This window comes from Arabidopsis lyrata (assembly GCF_000004255.2).
Source record: "Arabidopsis lyrata subsp. lyrata unplaced genomic scaffold ARALYscaffold_3, whole genome shotgun sequence".
Taxonomy (NCBI): Eukaryota; Viridiplantae; Streptophyta; class Magnoliopsida; order Brassicales; family Brassicaceae; genus Arabidopsis; species Arabidopsis lyrata.
The window spans coordinates 14,738,741-14,757,247 of NW_003302553.1; the positions used below are offsets into that span (position 1 = coordinate 14,738,741).

Here is an 18,507-nt window from a genome sequence, read left to right on the forward strand (position 1 = left end):
AATATATATCATATTTTAAAGTAAATGTGACGCTCTTAACTTGGGGTAATTCTCTGGATTTTTTTGTAGAATTTACATTGATCCCAATAGATAAACCAAATTATTTAATACTATCTCTCAATTTTAAGTAAATAATATAGGGTTTAAAATGATCTGTTAGGAATTCATATTGGAAATTTGAAGAAGATGATCTTTTAGGAATTCATATTGGAAATTTGAAGAAACTAACATTAATATATAAAGGATAAGGATGAATCCACTTATTATTAATTTAGTTTTGAGTTGGAAGCTCATGTTAAACCCAAATTTGTTATGGTACAGAACCTTGTTTGTTGACCTCAATAGGGTGTCTAAAAAGGGTTTACTATCGGTCTTAAAATGTGACTCGGTTCGAGATGAACTGATAAGAATCATCATCTCGAAGGGACGTGTTAGAATCTTACATTAGAAGTTTGAAAGGACCAACACTAGTATATAAAGAGTAAGGATCAATCCACTCATTACTAATTGGTTTTGAATTGGAAACCCATGTTAAACTCATATTTGTCATGATCCAATGTGAATTAATAACATGTACAATTTATTATAAGTTAACTTCACATATGAATCTGGAGCGATTTATTTTGCGGTCTTTGATCAGAGGACTGACTAAATTTTGGTTGTCATTTGCAACGAAATGAGTTAGATGTTCAAAGTTTGGTATTTTCGTCAAAACTTGTGTATCTAATTTTGCTAAATAATTATTATTTAATTTGCATGAAATATGGTTATATTTCTTATAATTTTTTTTAATGTTTCTACATTTCAAAGTATTTATCGTTCATATTATTGAATCAAGCCATCATATGGAAATACTGTTTCTACCTTAAAAACATTTCTTAAATGATCATTACCGTATTGCTAAGAAAATTAGTTATCAATCAAAATCAATATGTTTATGAAAACATCGACCAATAGATAAACTATCAAAACCAAATAACGAAGCAAGAGATTAGGACATATATCTAGTCCTCCTGTAGTTCATATAATGCACTGCAATTGCATATAGGGACATCAACAAGAAGACAAAAGAGAGACAGAAAGCTAATTGAATGGGATCAGAAATAAGAAAAGAGAAAAAGAAAACGATATCTAGTTTTAGCAAAAAACAAAAAAACGAAATTAAATGTTAGAGAACTGAGAAACAGCTGGAGCCAATCTATGGTAGTGATTGGTGACACACAAAAAGCGGTTTTCCCCACTTTTTTTTTATCAAAAACGCAATGATTTTACCAATCATAATTTTTTTTGGAAATTTGCGTTTTTCGAAAAAAAAAAAAAAAAATTTGCGGTTTCTCCAACAGATTAAAGGGTGGACCGCATTTCAAGTCTGTACCCAGTGGTTTTTTTAAAAACACAAACAGATAATGGATAGAAGTAAAAATATGTAATATTTAATTATTAAAAATAGCCTATATATATGTTACATTTTCTATCCAGCTAAACATATCTAAAGATTTTTTTCCTTCCATCCATCGTGACCTACCTCTCTCTTTTTTTTTTTTTTTTTTTTTTTTACAGCATCTTTCCTTTCCTAATATTTCAGGTAATATTGTATTTATTTTATAATTTTTTTATAATCACATCAAAAACCATGGACGTGAATGTAAATGTGAAATATTTTTTCATAATTTTTTTCCAATAATATTAGCTTACTTATAACCTATTATAATAATAATTTTTAAACTTCATGAAACTAAAAATAGACTAATATTACATGTTTTTACTTAAAAATGTTTCAATACTTATAAATATAGTATTGTCTTTGTTAAATATATATCGAACAACAAGTATATATATATATATATATATATTTAAAATTTTTACTAAAAAAATAAAATACTTATATCTAATTTATTTATAAAATTGCAGAGTAATCGTTGGATTTATTTAATGTAGATATGTCTTCCAGCCGAACAGGTTCAACTCATCCAATCGAAATTTCAACTGCTTCCACTGAAACAACAATACAGATCCAAGATGATTACGATGAATTTAAAAAGGCGGAAGAGATATTCATTGCGCTAGACCTTCCTAAATATACTAGATTTTACTGGACATGCATAAGTACACTTAAGGAGCAAGCATTATGGCGTAAGTATTTTATTGACATAGCTGAAAGCACCGATGAAAATAAGCTACAACTGCTAGAAATTATAACTGGTGTTTTACGGAATAACGAATATATGCGAGAACAATTAGGTTCAAACCAATAATAGTATTTTTTTATAGTGTTGTGCTTTTTATGATTAAAATTTTTAGCAATAATTATGCCAAATTATTTTTTATTGATCATCAATATTTAAAGTTCACAAATATATGAAAATGTTTCTTTGTTATCAAAAAAACACTAATAATATTAGTATATTTATTTCTAACATATTTATCTATAATCGGTAATGCGTACCGCTTGTTACTTTTTTTATCATTCAAACATTTTATTGTGTACCGCAAATAGTTTTTTCACCAATCAAACATTATTCCGTACCGCTTATTTTGTACAAACCGCACTTGTCCCGCAAATACTTTTCTCCCGCACGTACCGCAGTTGAACCGTACCGCACTATAATACCGCTTTCCCCGCACAGCAAAAAACGCTGTTACTATTCGGATCCTATATGTTTGTTTGCAACACCTCCACTTGACTTCTTCACAGTCACTTCTCTTTTTGGCTCTTTCTTATTATTATTTATTGAGTACTAATATCATAAAATCTTTTTAGTTTTTATTTTTATTTTTATTTTTTTTTTATTTTTTAATCTTTTTAGTTTTTACAACTACAAATGTCTTTCTGGTTTAAGCCATTTAAAAAAAACAAAAAAAAACTATAGATGTCGAAAAATACACTAGAACAAACAATATTTAACTAACTATTTTTTTCTTTTCTGTTTTTTTCGTCAATTTAGAGAGATTATTTAGTTGCTTATTGCTTAACCCACGAAAAGAATATGTACAATCCCACAAAAGGGAAGAGACAATCCCACACGTAAGGAATGTTAACACACCCCAATAAAGAGTAACAGAATCCGTAAAGGCTTAAATAAGTATTCTCAAACTTAGAATGATACTAATTCTGATATATGGGATAGAGAAACCTTAAGCCAGACTTTAAAAACTCCTTAAGATCTCATTAACACGGTAATCAACCGCTTTAGGAAACGTCAGTGAGAAACGTACTCTGTGATTTCACCAGCTGATAATATATACCACTAAGCTACCAATGACTAACATGATATTACACATTACATAAACTATTAAACAAAAGATAAAAACAAACACAAAAAGCTTCATAAGTCACAACTAAGCGTCTCATAAAGAAACATGTTTAAGCATCCCGCAAAATGCCTCGACACGATTCGTTCTCCTCCACGGCTTCGAAAAAGATCGCCTAAGAGTTCACGTGGCTTCTCATGAGTCAAGAATCTGCCGCATTATATCCTCCATGTGTCAAAACCGTCAGTTTTGCACTAGCTAGTAAACTCCGTCAAAGGAAACTCCATCACGGCTAAGTACTGAAACTGGATGCTAGTGAGAGGGTAGAAATTTAACGGTGTAAATAAAACAAAGAAAGAAACAATTATGCGATTAAATAAAAAGACCTAGCCATTAGGATTTGATTTGAAGGGAGATTCGTTGGTTTCAACTTTTGGCAAAAAATAGGTAACCGTTGGGGGTCTAAAGCTAAGGTGTGAACACGGCTATAAATAGTAAATACGATCCTTTGTATCTTGAGATATTCTAGTTCAGTATGTGTGTTTCAAGTCTTCTAGGAGCTTATTTGGTTTAGATACTCTCTTTGGTGCCAAATCTTGTTCTCAAAGAGCTAGATAAGGAAATTTGCTTCTTTAACCGGTTTAATGTCTCTCGGGTTGCATGGCTGCCGGTTTTCAAATTAATCTTAACTGGTATGGGTCAAGTTTTGGGTGACCGTATGCACTAGACGAGAACATGCCTCTTGGCTTTTTTTCTTTTCGAAATATGAATGTATTTCTAGTTCTTATACTAAACCGCAGGACCGGCCCAGACGTAAAGCACAGTTAGCAGGTGCTTTAGACAGCAAAATATATTTTAAGTTTTAGGAACATCATAATTACAAAAACATTTTGTCGTGCAGTGGTATTTTTTTTCTTCATAAGCTCGAATGTGGCAAGTTTGAATCCAGATCTACGCAAATTTTTAGAATTTTTTTTGTTTTTCCTTTAGTAAAATGGGCATCAAATTTTGAGTGAGCTTTAGGCATCACTCCTGTTCTAAAAATCCCGCCTAGCCCGATTACTCCCCGCTTAATCGCTAGGCCTACCCTATCGGCCTCGATTAATGACTAATCCCTTAAAGAAATCAGTTACCCGATTACTTTCCGCCTAATCCGATTACTTTCCGCATAATCCGATTACTCCCCGCCTAATTTTACATATCTCGATTATTTTTAGATTGCAAGTATAAATTTTTATTTGATTTTTTTTATTCAATCATTTAAATTGGGCGTTTGTGATGTTTACAATAACTTGTGTTCAAGTTTTAATAAAAATCATAAATTTCTAATAAAATTCATAAAAATTTATTTCAAAATATAGTTTTATGTGTTTATTGCAATAAAAATATTAAAATAACCCTAAAACGAATCCCCGATTAATCTCCGATTTTAATCTGATTTTTCGATTAATCGCTATGTTCATACCTAGCGCCCGACTAGCGCTTAACAATTTTTCAAACAAGGGGCATCACAAAACACTGGACCGGTCCTACTAAACCACATCATGTCACGTATGAGTATAAGTTAGCCCGACTCCACGCACTCTTCTAGAATGATCATCTAATCTAGCTATAAGTCTATCATCTTTTTCCCATCATCCTTTGGTGATCTAATTTGTTTGTTTAGCTGAATCTACATTTAACCTTTCTGTGTGTGACAAAATATCCTACAATTTGTTTTCTTTTCCTTTTACAACAATTTTTTTGCTTTATCTTGAACGAAATATAAGTAAACAGGAGAAAAAAAAAAGAAGGGGAGAAAACACCTTAGGAAAAAAAAGAACGTACCGCTTACCAAAAAAAAAAAAAAAAAAAGATGAACGTACCTTATTTCCATAGACTTACATAAACTTTCTCCACTAAAACTTAATCCACCGTAACTTTATTCTTCATATGTAAATTACACTAGCTTATATTTTACATTTTTAAACTATCCATGTTTTTGAGATATTAGGATTTATCTATACTATTAATTGAGAATCACTAAAAATTAAATAACCTTATAAATGGTAGAATATTACAGAAAATGCCATTGGAAAAATTGAATATGAAGAAGGAAAAAAAAGAATCGCAAAAGGGTAAAATGGTCAATTTTATTTGTTGACCCGAACAAAAACGCGCGGATCCTTCATACCCGTTTGAAGCCGTTTTTTTACCCGACACTACCAATAATAAATAGACCGTATATTAATATAAGGCCATTATGCTTATCTGATTCAATTTATATCGGGCCAAATATATTTTAAACATTGATTTCCATTACAAGCCCATACATTATAAAGCATCATGATACGTTTGTAACACGTGAATCTTTACAACTTGATATTTTCATTATTTTAATATTATAATAGAAAGAGCATTTTACGTATATAAATCCTAAAATACAAACAGCTTTCCAGTTAAAACCAAAAAACCATAATCTTTCCTTCATGATTGTTGAAATTGCAATCACAAATTTTGGATATTAGTTCCCTATTAGAAACAACCTAACATCAAAATATTTAAATCAAAGCTCATGATGCTGATCATATGAACTTCAACTTCTTCAGCCCAATACACACAGATCTTGGACTGAGTTATTTGGGTCATGGAGCGGATTTTGATAGTAGCTATCCATCCGAATTAAACCAATTTTCATATAAAAATGAAACTAAATCAATTATTTTAGGAAATAAACTAATTACAAAATTAATTAGCTTATGTATTCTCCACATTTGATGGGTTGTTTCGAATAGTATCATTTAAGTAAGATCCTTTAAACAATTATAAAAGTTTAAATTTTGAATTTTTAGGAAAAAATAGATCAAATCATTAATTATTTTACGTAATCTACGTTTTTATGGATAATTTCGAATATTAGCATGTGCGATTAATCTTTTTATAAATTTCCAAATATTTGGCTTTACAAATTAGTTCACGTAATCTATAAATTTTACGGTAGTTTTCCATAAAATATATAATCGAAATAAATCATATATGCTTCAAAATAATCTTACCTAAAGATTGCTATCCTTAAAAATGAAGCATATTCTACGGAATTTTTTCAAAAATCTTCTATCAATTATTTTTCTTTAAATGCATTAACCCTAAAATATATTAGCTGACTCTCTTGACCCTATAAATATAGGGTTTGTTTGCATGTTTATCATCGCTCAGTACTCATCTCTTATTTTCCTTTCTATTGCTTTATTGTTCTCATTTTCAAAGATGGCTGCAAATCTTGACTTCACAAGCCTTGCTCATGTTGAACCTTTCAAAACCCAATGGGGGATTCAAGTTAAGATATTGCATTCGTGGACTCAGTATACTGGAGAGACCATGGACATGATTCTCGCCAATGAATATGTAAGCAAATAGATTCACATATAGTTATTTGTTTACATGGCTTTATATCTTAATGTTTTCTTTCTAACAAATTATATTTTAACATTTCTAAGGTACTTTGATTCATGCATCTTTCAGAAAGCAACTTTTGTAAGCTAAAGAGGTTCTATTCGAACTGGAGAATGGTGAATTATCGAAAACTTCACACTATCAACAGCTATGGAAAAGTATCGGGCAACCAAACATGCCTACAAAATATCTCTCATGAACAAAACCTAGAAGTCCTTGTGCTTCAATCTTAGATGATATGTATTTTGATTTTACTACCTTTGATGATATATATCTTGAATGAGGAAGGGTTGAACGATAATTTCTTGATTGGTAATTATATAAATTATAACTATGTAAATGTTTTGATAGAAGCTTATTCAATTACTAACATAACTTATAATTTTATTTTATTTTTCAGACTTATTCGGTCATGTAAAAAGTATTGGTAAAATAAAAACTTGTGACATTTCTAACAAGCCTACACTCTACACTATTAACTGTTATGATGTTTAAAAACAATAAGGATTTTCTATTGTAGTGGTGAACCTTTACATGGAAAGGTAGCCCAATTTAAAATGTATAGATATTTTTTTTACTCTTTAATATATTTGCAGGTGAAATATATCAATCAAACTCCTTTGACAGTTATCTTGTGGTTAGAGAGTTTATCTCCACATATGTAATAATAATCGATTCATAGTATAGATAGTATAATTGTTTTTGACAGAATTATAATTAACTATTTTTTTTATTGTAACATATTAGACTGCCTAAAGATGGATTAGCTTTGGATATCCAAGAAGATATCCCAAAGAAAATGCAAGTGTTGAAAAAGTAGTATTTCAATCGATTCCTTCGGAAACAATGTCTGAACTTTCTGAAATAGTTGTAGGATTTTTTAAATAGTGGTTTTAAATAAGATTATGTGTAAAATCAACAGAATTCATGTGGACTATTCTTGGTATTATTTTTGCTGTTTAAAATGTAGCAAGAATGCAAGATTGCATATAAAGGGCCAAAAGTTGAGAATTAAATTGTGAAGAAAGGTAACAAACGTTCATTTTGGTGTACGAGTGTTAAGAATACATCACTAATGTTATGCCAAGGAAACTATATTTGTATGTATGTTTAGCTTTGCAAACGAATTTTAAATAGTAACCAAATATTTATCATAATTACACAAATATTTACAAATTCGAAATAGGCCAAATAAATGGCTTTACTACAAGCCCATAAAATCTAACCCAAAATACATTTACTAAAAAAATGGATCACTACGTTTAAAAGTTTTAACATAGTAACAAACACTGATGTTCACATATCCGATAGTTCAACACTTATAAAATTAAAATGTGTTTCATCATTGACAACAAGCCTTTTAAAGTATCGATAGTCGAAAATAATCGAACTATTACTTTGATACATAAAATAAAAAATTTTATATAGCACTACTTTACATCAATCTAACCTATAATATATTTACATCTAATACTATTTTTCTCTACTCTTTAGTTTCAAACTCCAAACTTTATCTCATGAATCACTACTTTAGCTATTGTATTATAAAAAAGATACATTTTTTATGTTTACATTATAATATATACCGTACAATATGTATCACAAAACAACAAAATAATCTAAATCGAATTATAATTTATTATAACAATTTCTTAAAATATAAAATCCCGTACATACGTGCGGGTCAGGATCTAGTTAATGTGTAAGTGTAACTATCGTCTAAAATTTTTCGGTTCAAATTGAAATTGACACCAATTGATATTGTTGGTTTAAGTATTTTTTTTTGAAAAATATCTCGGATTTAATTAACATATTTCAAAAAATATTTAGAACTTAATTTAAAAATATAATTTGTAAGTTTGTGTAGTTTATAGATAAGAGAAAAGTTTCAGGTGAAATGAACTTGATTGGGTAAAATTTGAATAATTCAAAAATGTTAATCGTATATTTGTGTAATTTACGAATGTATTAAAGTTTAGTTGAGAAAATTTGTGTAATATACGGAAAAAAAAAAGGAAGCATGTGGGTCTAGTTGATATTGTTTGAAACAAATTCACGTGCCAATTTCCCATGTAAAACCTTCTCCCATGTTACATTTTTCTTCTCATCCTTCCCCACTCTTTATTACTCCCTCTGTTTCACAAAGAGTGTCATTTTAGAGTTTTGCACACAAATTAAGAAAACATTAAATTTTTTGTTTTTTTCTAAACAAAAACATTATTAACTATATACCTAAACATAATCTGCCCAATAGTAAAACAATCTGCAGAATACTAATGGTCATAAAACATAAAAAATCATTAAATTTTGCATTGAAAACCTAAAACGACACTCTTTGTGAAACAAAAATAAAACCTTAAAACGACACTCTTTATGAAACGGAGAGAGTATCATTTATTAGCCATTATCCATTACTACTACTATATCCGTTCCTTTTATAATTCAGCCATTCTTGATACGAGAACGAGATTATGCAGTTGTTTTAGTAAACTTTTCGACGAAAACTCGACGAAAACTTTGATGTACTTTAGTAGTTTATCAATTGCGTTTGTTAAAACAATCAAACATGTTTGAACCGCGCCTGGTTTGGCTCAAGATGTTAGTCACCGATTTGTTGCTCATTTTATTTCCAAACTATTCACTTAGTTCTTTCCATTAAAATCTCTCAAAAGTTGCATATAATATATTTTAAAATAAATGTTGAATAAATTTTACATCCATTCAAAAATAAAATAAAAAATAACAATCAATTATTGTAACTAAATATTCAAATTTTCTTTTAAGGTATACTAATTATTTCTCTAATCTTCACTTCCATTAAAACTGTCTAAGAGACCATAGAGCGCAACTGCGACAATAACTTAATAACTAGATTTTAACCCGCGCTACACCGCGGGATGATTTATTTTTAAAGTTAGTATAAAAAATATTTTTTAAATTGTATCTCCTTATAAAATATTTATTTATATTATAGTTTACAATTGTTATTAAATAACAGTATACCACGAGTCTACGAGACAATTGTTAATAAACTGAGGATTTAATCCGTATTAAAGCGGCATGTTAATGATATTTATAAATATTGATTCAAATTCGTCCGCCATATAAACCCGTTCCGAAATATAACGCGTTCCGTAATTTCTTAACTTGTCCCGTAATTTATTTTTATTATAAAATTTAATGATTATTTATTATATATAAAAGTTTATAAATCATATCATTCTCTGAGTCATTTATATTTTAATAAACTGAAGATTTAATCTGTATTAAAGCGGCATGTTAATGATATTTTAAAATTTTATAAATATTGATTCAAACTCGTCCACCATATAACTTCGTTCCGAAATATAACCCGTTCTGTAACTTCTTAACCCGTCCCGTGATTTGTTTTCTAAAAGTAGTAATTTTTAAAATTTAGCGATTATTTATTATATATAAAAGTTTGCAAATTGTATCATTTTCTAAGATATTTATATTTTATAGTTTACAATTGTTATTAAGTAACATTATACCACAGGACAATTTTTGGTTTTATACAATCTTTTCTAAATGAGATTCATTTAATATGTCTAATATTGGTGATATTAAAAAAATTAAAGATTTAATCCCTATTGAAGCAGCGGATTAATGATATTTTAATCTTTTTATTATAGTTGATTCAAAAAACCGTCCCACCAAACCTGTCCGGCCAAAAACTCATTTATTTTATTAATGTTGATCTTATTTATGATATGATTCTGAATATTGTCTAAATATTTTAATTTATGTAGAACGTTGAATACACATTTTCATCAATTGGATAATATATGTCTGTTTTTGAAATTTCGAATCACAGTATATACAATTTTTTTTTTTTTTGACTTTATGTATTATATGATGATTCAAAACAGTTAAAAACAAATCAAACAAAGATAATATGAGAATCATAATTCTAAATCTTAATCAAATCTTTTATATATCTAATAATAATATGGAATACCCGGTGTATGAATTGGGTTAAATATAATCGGATCCAACAAATTTTTTATGACCAAAATTTGTAAACGGGTCGGATATCCAAAGTATCCGAGAACAATTTTACCCACCCGACTCAAAAGTGACTGCAAAAATACTAGTATAGATGAGTTAGTGTTTCCTCTTAACCATTTTGTTGTAAGGCTTACTATGAAGAAAAAATTATCAACCGATATAATTAGTTGTGAATAATGTTGCATTCGATCAACCACGTTGGACGATGGGATAAAACACTACCTTGCATTGGAGAGAGCTGTCGTGAGAAGTTCCCTTATGAAATTAAAGTCATGTGCGTATTCCCTAAAGGATTCGACCATTCATATTGGCATGTTTAGTCTCTTAAGTTTGTAACTGATTAAAATAAGCATGCAAATTATAGAGGCCTTATTATAGTATAAAGAGAGCAAGCTAGCTAAGACCCTTCTCTTCTGCTTGTGAATTCTTCGCTTGATCACCTATTCAATCTATAGTTCCTCCCTTACCATTACTGCCTTCGTATTCATTATTCGTTTCTGGTTGCATCTTTTCGTTTATGGAAAAATGTGCTCTTTCATCATCTCTTGTTGGCAATTTTCCGTTGTCTTTTCTAGCGCCAGTGCATCCTTGACGGATATAGATTTTTCCGTTGTCTTGGAGGAATACATGACATGAAAGACTTAAAAAAAATTTTATATATAGCTTTAAATTATTATTTTTAATTAACAATAATACACAATTATATTATTTAGAGACATAATTTTCATATTTTCATTCTTAAATATTAAAATACGTTAAACGTTTTATTGCAGCATATATGGTAAATCACATATGTCGCAGTAAAATATAACTTTTACATATTCATAAATACGTTTCACGGATTTTATGCGAGTACGTTTGGAAGTCCCTCGTGCTTAACACACAATCAAATAACAACTTATTATGTTATTTTGAAAATTCTACACCTAGTTACTTCTTAACCACGAGTGAAAAAAACACAATGAGTTTGATGATAGAAGTATAATAAATACATTTCAACAAAAAAATATTAAAAAAATAATAATAATAATAATAAATACATGTCTACATACATAATAAATTAATAATACTTAATAATCATAATAGAAAATTAGAAATTGGTAAGCCATATAACAACAATACAGATGCACATGTGGGTGTTTCGCTATCATTTGATTGTCACAAAGTTATATTGTATGATTTAAATTTGATCCGAACGTGCACCTAAGCAATGGAATTTTAAAAATACGGTCGTTGCATTTTTGAATAGAGTCTCACTCTCTGTTTAGATATATATTTCTATGTTATGTGTCATGTTTGATGTTTTAGAAGTTTTTTTGGTATAAGAATATGTTTTGTAGATTCTATGTAAATTTACTTGACAATTTCAAATGTAGACATGTATAACTATTATTTTATTTATAACCATGTTTTTTTAAGGGTTTTGTGCAAAAAAACCCTCGAAGTAACCAATTTTTGCAAGAAAACCCTCCATCTCAAATAAATCCAAGTCAATACCGCCATCTCAAAAGTCACCCACAATATAGTCATCGTGTGTATCGATGACGTGGCAGCCGTTAACTCCGTCAGTGGGTTTTGTGCAAAAAAACCCTCGAAGTAGCCAAATTGCAAAAAAACCCTTCATTAAACCAATTTTTGCAAAAAAACCCTTTAGGGTATTTTAAAATTCGGGTACGGGTTCGGGTTTACCTATAATACCCAAAAATAAAAATTGTTGTATGTAAATCTATCCACCCTATTGTTCGTACCAAAGTTGCAATAATAAATAAGTACGAGTTTTTGGGAGCGAACAGAGATATTTCTCTTATTAACGATAATCGTGCTTCCGTGATTACAGAGATAGAATTCGAGTGAACGAGAATACGAAATATACGCAAGAGTTAGCTATGATTTTTAGAGAAGTAATATATGTTTTGTCGAGGCTCTAAGCCTTACAGAAGGTGATTTCGTGCCGGGCACGTTTTTCGAGGCTCTGAGTCTTACAGAAGTTGATTTCGTGGCTTGCACGTTTTTCGAAGCTCTGAGTCTTACAGAAGTTGATTTCGTGGCTTGCACGTTTTTCGAAGCTCTGAGTCTTACAGAAGTTGATTTCGTGGCTTGCACGTTTTTCAAGGCTCTGAGCCTTACAAAATATTTTGTCTCTTTTGCGACGAATTTGGGCTTTTACAGAAGATTTTCTGGGTTTACAGAAAACTTATGTAAATTTTACAGAATTCTTTTGTTAAACCCTAGATTTTTCCTTCTCCTATAAATGGCTCCACCATGTCTTACTTTGATCATGCCAATGATCAGAAATTTATGAAGATATCAAAATCGATTATTACCATATTGTTTCCTTTGCTTCCCTGTACAATCGAATTTTCCAACAATCGTTTTTTCAAAACAAACCTTGGCTACTTTGAGGGTTTTTTTTGCACAAAATTTGGCTACTTTGAGGGTTTTCTTGCAAAACTTGACTACTTTGAGGGTTTTTTTGCACAAAAGTTCACTCGTCGTGACGTTTTGGAACAGAGTTAACGGCTGCCACGTCATCGATACACGCGAGGGCTATATTGCGGATGACTTTTGAGATGGTGGTATTGACTTGCATTTATTTGAGATGGAGGGTTTTCTTGCAAAAATTGGCTACTTCGAAGGTTTTTTTGCACAAAACCTTTTTTTTAAATGATAAATAAAATGTATTATACTCCTATATTTTTCCTTTTTCATATGTATCTTTAGTTATTTGAGTATCTTATCAACATGTCTACAGCGCTAAAAATTTCAAGTTTTATGTAATGCATTGAGTTACAATAATTATGTGAATCCCTGAAACAATAATATTTTGAACTGCCAAAAAGAAAATTAGTATTTTGACCCAATGTTAATCTGAAACGTCTTTTAAAAAAAAAACATCGTTTTGAAATGAATAAAGTTCATTTTCGAACTATAGCTGGTCATAGAGAACATACAAACTTTTTTATCTATATAATAAGAAAAAAGAAAAATAAATACTTGAATATACATAGCTACCAGATTAATGACAAATTATACAGGTGACCAGACATAATTAATAATCCACTTGGTTCGTGATTTTATGAGTCCATCGTGGATGGTCTTTTCTCAGGGGAATAATTAAAAATGGAGTCAATCATCGGAAAACTACATGTGGAAGGTATGATGAGACAACAATAGCAAGTTAGGATAGTGAGAGATTCATCTTGTCGTTATCATTGGGTGTTAGGTCTTCGTCTAGATGTCGTTAGTGCCAACAGCAACATCACGAGCTTTTGCCTTCATCTTTGTCACCGACATGTATCGTTTAACCATGCATTAAGTGTTTGTATAGATCATGAGATTAGCTTACCATATGATTTGTTCAAGCTCCACACAAAAAATACTAATGCAAAGTTGCATTTTTTCGAAAATGTATAGTAAAATAGTGCAACCATATCCCTAGCTAGGCAAAAAACCAAAATTTAAATAGAATGATATTTAGAAAGAGTAAAATTCTTATGGGAGGAAAAAATTTAACTTCACTTTTTTTCTCCGAGCTTATTCGTGCTTAGTGGTAATTGGACTTGGGTCATTGTGTATTTTTATTTTTTTATATGGGTTTGAATTTTACTAGAAATAATTGGGAACAAGTGCTGGAACCGTCTGTGTTCCGAGTGGTTGTGTTATCTGGTCTTTACAAAGCAATTTAAACCAGATTCCTCCAGTTTGGTGGATTAAGTCGTTCGAAGTTGGACCGGATTATAGTCATGTGCCCGCGGTTTGATGTTGGCCATGATCACCCAGAATTGTCAAAATAAAAAGTTAAAATTTTAAAACTAATTAACATCTAGATAACTGTTATATAATGGCCAATCTAGATAGGTCACTCAACACTTTTTCTTTGGTTAACTGTCATCCACCAATTTTAAGCAATTTCGTATGAGTCCAAGACAAACATTAATAGATAGCTTCTAGTGGCGTAATACCACCCTAATACCATTTAAGTGGGATATATGCAACGGTAGATTCCCAACAAATAACAAGGAAATATGCATGCATGCATAGATTCTTATAACATCATGTCTTCTTCTTCTTCTTTTTTTTTTCTTTAGTCAAAACATCATTTTTCTTTGATCCATGATATATATATGTGCATCGATTCATAAAATATCTCGTCTTATTTGATCTATGCAACACAGTGAAACTTGCTTATAATTTATAAAACAGATCTATGCGTCTAACATTTATATATGTCTTATCTGATCTATATATGCAAGCTTTTTTTTTTATGATAAATCTTATCTAAGCAAATTAACATACTGATACCTGCTTACTATAAAATATGTCTACATATATATGCATAATGTATTAATCAAAACATTGTAAGAGTGACAAAACGGGTTAATCCATTATATTCTATACCTGGTGCGAGATATAACATTTTGCGAGTTTTCGTTAGCGGATTCTATCATTTCTAGAAACCTCAAATTTAACCCTTTCAATCTTATGATCATATATATATATATATAGGTTTTACAGGTCGGTTTACGACTTTTTTGTTTGGGTCAAATATATATATATATATATATATATATTTATATATAAATATGAAATACAACAATTTTAATATCAATTTCAGCACAAAATACATTTTAAATTTAGTTTCTTATACATCATAAAATAAGAGGATAAACATATATATATTATTTTTATCTATTATTAATCACAATATTAAATCCGTGGATCAATCTGTTATCCATACATTTTTTTAGAACCGCTCATGTGGACTAACCTACAAAATCTGTTTTAATCTGACAGTATAAAAAAAACTTACGATTGTAATTACATTCGTAGAATCATTTTATAATATATATATATATATTTAATCAGGGTGTCCCCATTATTTAAAAAAAACATAAAAGTTAAATTTAGTAACTCAATTAAGTAGTTCAGTTTTCTGTTCATAAGAGTATATCCCAAGATCCCAACAAATCATCCCTTTAATAAAGGAGTACATGTAAAATGAGAAATGGGAAAGTTATAGTAACAAGAAAAAAATAATAATGATTATGTGTATTGGCTGAAATGAAAATCTATTCGTTTAATGTTTTTTTTCCTATTTCCTTCGTAAAATATTTTCCTTATTAATTTTTAATTGATTGAAGTAAAAAAATACAGTAAAGCTTAAACAAGTTAATTTTTGTACTTTAATTGACAATACTAGTTAGAGCCCTTGTTTGAAAAATCGCTAGGCACTAGTCGGACGTTCGGTATGGGCCTAGCAATTAATCGAGAAATCGGATTAAAATCGGAGATTAATCCGAGATTAGTTGAAGGGTTATTTTAAGGGCTGCCTGTCCCTGTCCCCCTGTACTATATCGTTTCAACTCGGTTCCCCCTGTACTTTCACCCTCTACCTATTTCCCCCTATACACATGATATTCTTCACAATTACACCCATTTTTATAAAATTTAACCTAATTCCCCAAAATCAATTGAGCTACTTAAATGCGTTTTAAATCGTGTTTTAAAATTGATTATCAGCGATTAAACCGGTAATCGATCCAGATCTCATAACCGGTAATCGACCCAGATCTCATAACCCGAATAGAGAAATTGTCTCTTATAGCCCCAAATCAAGTTTTTGGGACAAGAATAGCATTCAAAAGTTTATTGGACAAAAATAGCACCTTATTTTTAATTTTTTAAATTAATAAATAATTATAAATAGATACAAAAAATCACAAATTCATCTTTAATATTTTCCCGCCAAAACAAATCCCGTCAAAATTTTCCCGCCAAAAATATTTCCGTCAAAATTTTCCCGCAAAAAAAAATACAAGAAATTCAGAAAGGATTCCACGAAATTCAGGAAGGATTCCATGAAATTTAGGAAGGATTTCAGGTAATTTAGGAAGGCTTTCACGATTCATGAAACCCTTCCTGAATTACGTTGAATCCATCCTGAAATTCATGAATTCATGAAATCCTTCCTAAATTACATGGAATCCTTCCTGAATTTCGTTGAATCCTTCCTAAATTTCGTGCAATCTTTTCAGGAAACCCTTCCTCAATTTCTTGATATCCTTCCTGAATTTCGTGAGTTTTATTTTTTGCGGGAACAATTAGACTGGATTTTTTTTTCGGAAAAATATTGAAAAAAAATTTTGGCGGAAAAATTTTGATAAAATTTTTTTGGCGGGAAAATATTTTTAAGTTGCGGAAATTTTTCGGTGGGAAAAATAAATTTTGGGAGAAAATTTCTAATTTTATTTATTTATTTATTTATTGAACTAATTATTCATATTTAATATTTAATGAAAGTTTATAATGCTATTTATGGAACTTTTCAAATGTAGTGCTATTTTTGGAAGAAAAACTTATTTTTGTGCTATTTTTGTCGATCTCCCAATTTTAATATTTTTAAAACATATTAATCCAATATTGTTTTTATAATTGCAGTAAACATATAAAACTGTATTTTTGAGACAAATTTTTATGATTTTTATTACAAATTTATGATTTTTATCAAAGTTTGAACATAAGTTCTTGTAAAACATCACAAACTCCCAGTTTTTTTTATACTTGAAATCTAAAAATAATTGGGATATGTAAAATTAGGCGGGGAGTAATCGGATTAGGCGGAAAGTAATCGGATTAGGCGGAGAGTAATCGGATAACTGATTTCTTTAAGGGATTAGTCATTAATCGAGGCGGATAGGATAAACCTAGCGATTAAGCGGGGAATATTTGGATTAGACGGAGATTTTTAGAACAGAGAACCTGAATTGGTCGGACCCTAAAAATATGTTCTGGATTTAATTAATATATAAAGAGAAATATAGAAAATGTATGACAAAAAGTCTTGGACCAAAATTGGCGGAGAGAGAGAACCTGGGGACGGACAGAAAGTGGCAATTTGCTCCGACATTAAAGATAATTAATGAAATCAGGTAATAATTAAATGAGCTTAACTAAAAATTAATAAATGAAGAGAGAGAGATGATGTATGTATAATCGTAAACGCATATAGTAGGGAGGAGGACACATGGAGCCACCCTTGTGGTGTCCAACAATTACTTTTGATAATCTTTTTTTTTTTTATGTACTTTTAACAGTTAAATTCTATTATTATGCTTAGATATGTTCCATTATATTATATTCATTTTTTTCTACATATGACAAAGTTTTACATTTTTGGTTTGTAATCTTCTAATTTGTTGATAGTAGAGTTGGAATACCATAACATTTTTCCATTTTGATATAGCAAAAGCAATTTTTCTTTAACTAATTTTAGCTACTGTTATCAATGTTTTAAAAATGTATTTAAGTCCATCACTTAGTGTTACTACTTTTTAATCATATTATTAGACCAAGATACTTACTTAATCCGATCTAGATAATAAGCAAAACTTATCCAAACAGTTTGAATTTTGAAATTACAAGTTCAGAAAAGTTCCAAAACAAATTTATACAAACAAACCAATGTTATCTTTATTATGCCACATAGTGTCATAGACTAAGACTATAGCCTATAATGTATTATTTTCTTATGTTACAGTCTAGAGATATAAGTCCTTCATTTTTGACATTTACAAAGCAACTAGTTAAGTGTTAAGATTGGGCACCAATAATCTCAGCACAACTCTAATCATTAACATTCATATTTTACCAAATAATTCAGAATAGTTCACATTCAAATAAGAAATTGATTGTGAGAGCTGTATAGCTGTACGTATGATGTCCATATTACAGTTGTTAGCCATTGTTACAAAATAATAAAAACAAAAAACTAATAGAAAGGTCCGAGAAACTTGA

At 29.7% G+C, this 18,507-nt stretch overlaps 2 long non-coding RNA genes across 3 annotated transcripts; both read left to right on the forward strand.

Moving 5' to 3' along the window:
• The first annotated feature begins 1,543 nt into the window (after positions 1 to 1,543).
• LOC9319807 lies at positions 1,544 to 2,252 on the forward strand. Its single transcript, XR_002333692.1, has 2 exons — positions 1,544 to 1,585; positions 1,939 to 2,252. It is a non-coding gene; the product is annotated as an uncharacterized LOC9319807 (long non-coding RNA).
• Positions 2,253 to 6,460: 4,208 nt separating this feature from the next.
• LOC110229628 lies at positions 6,461 to 7,034 on the forward strand. 2 transcript variants are annotated; one of them, XR_002333002.1, is made up of 2 exons: positions 6,461 to 6,636; positions 6,729 to 7,034. It is a non-coding gene; the product is annotated as an uncharacterized LOC110229628 (long non-coding RNA). The 2 variants fall into 2 exon arrangements; XR_002333001.1 differs by having other exon boundaries at positions 6,754 to 7,034.
• Positions 7,035 to 18,507: the final 11,473 nt, after the last annotated feature.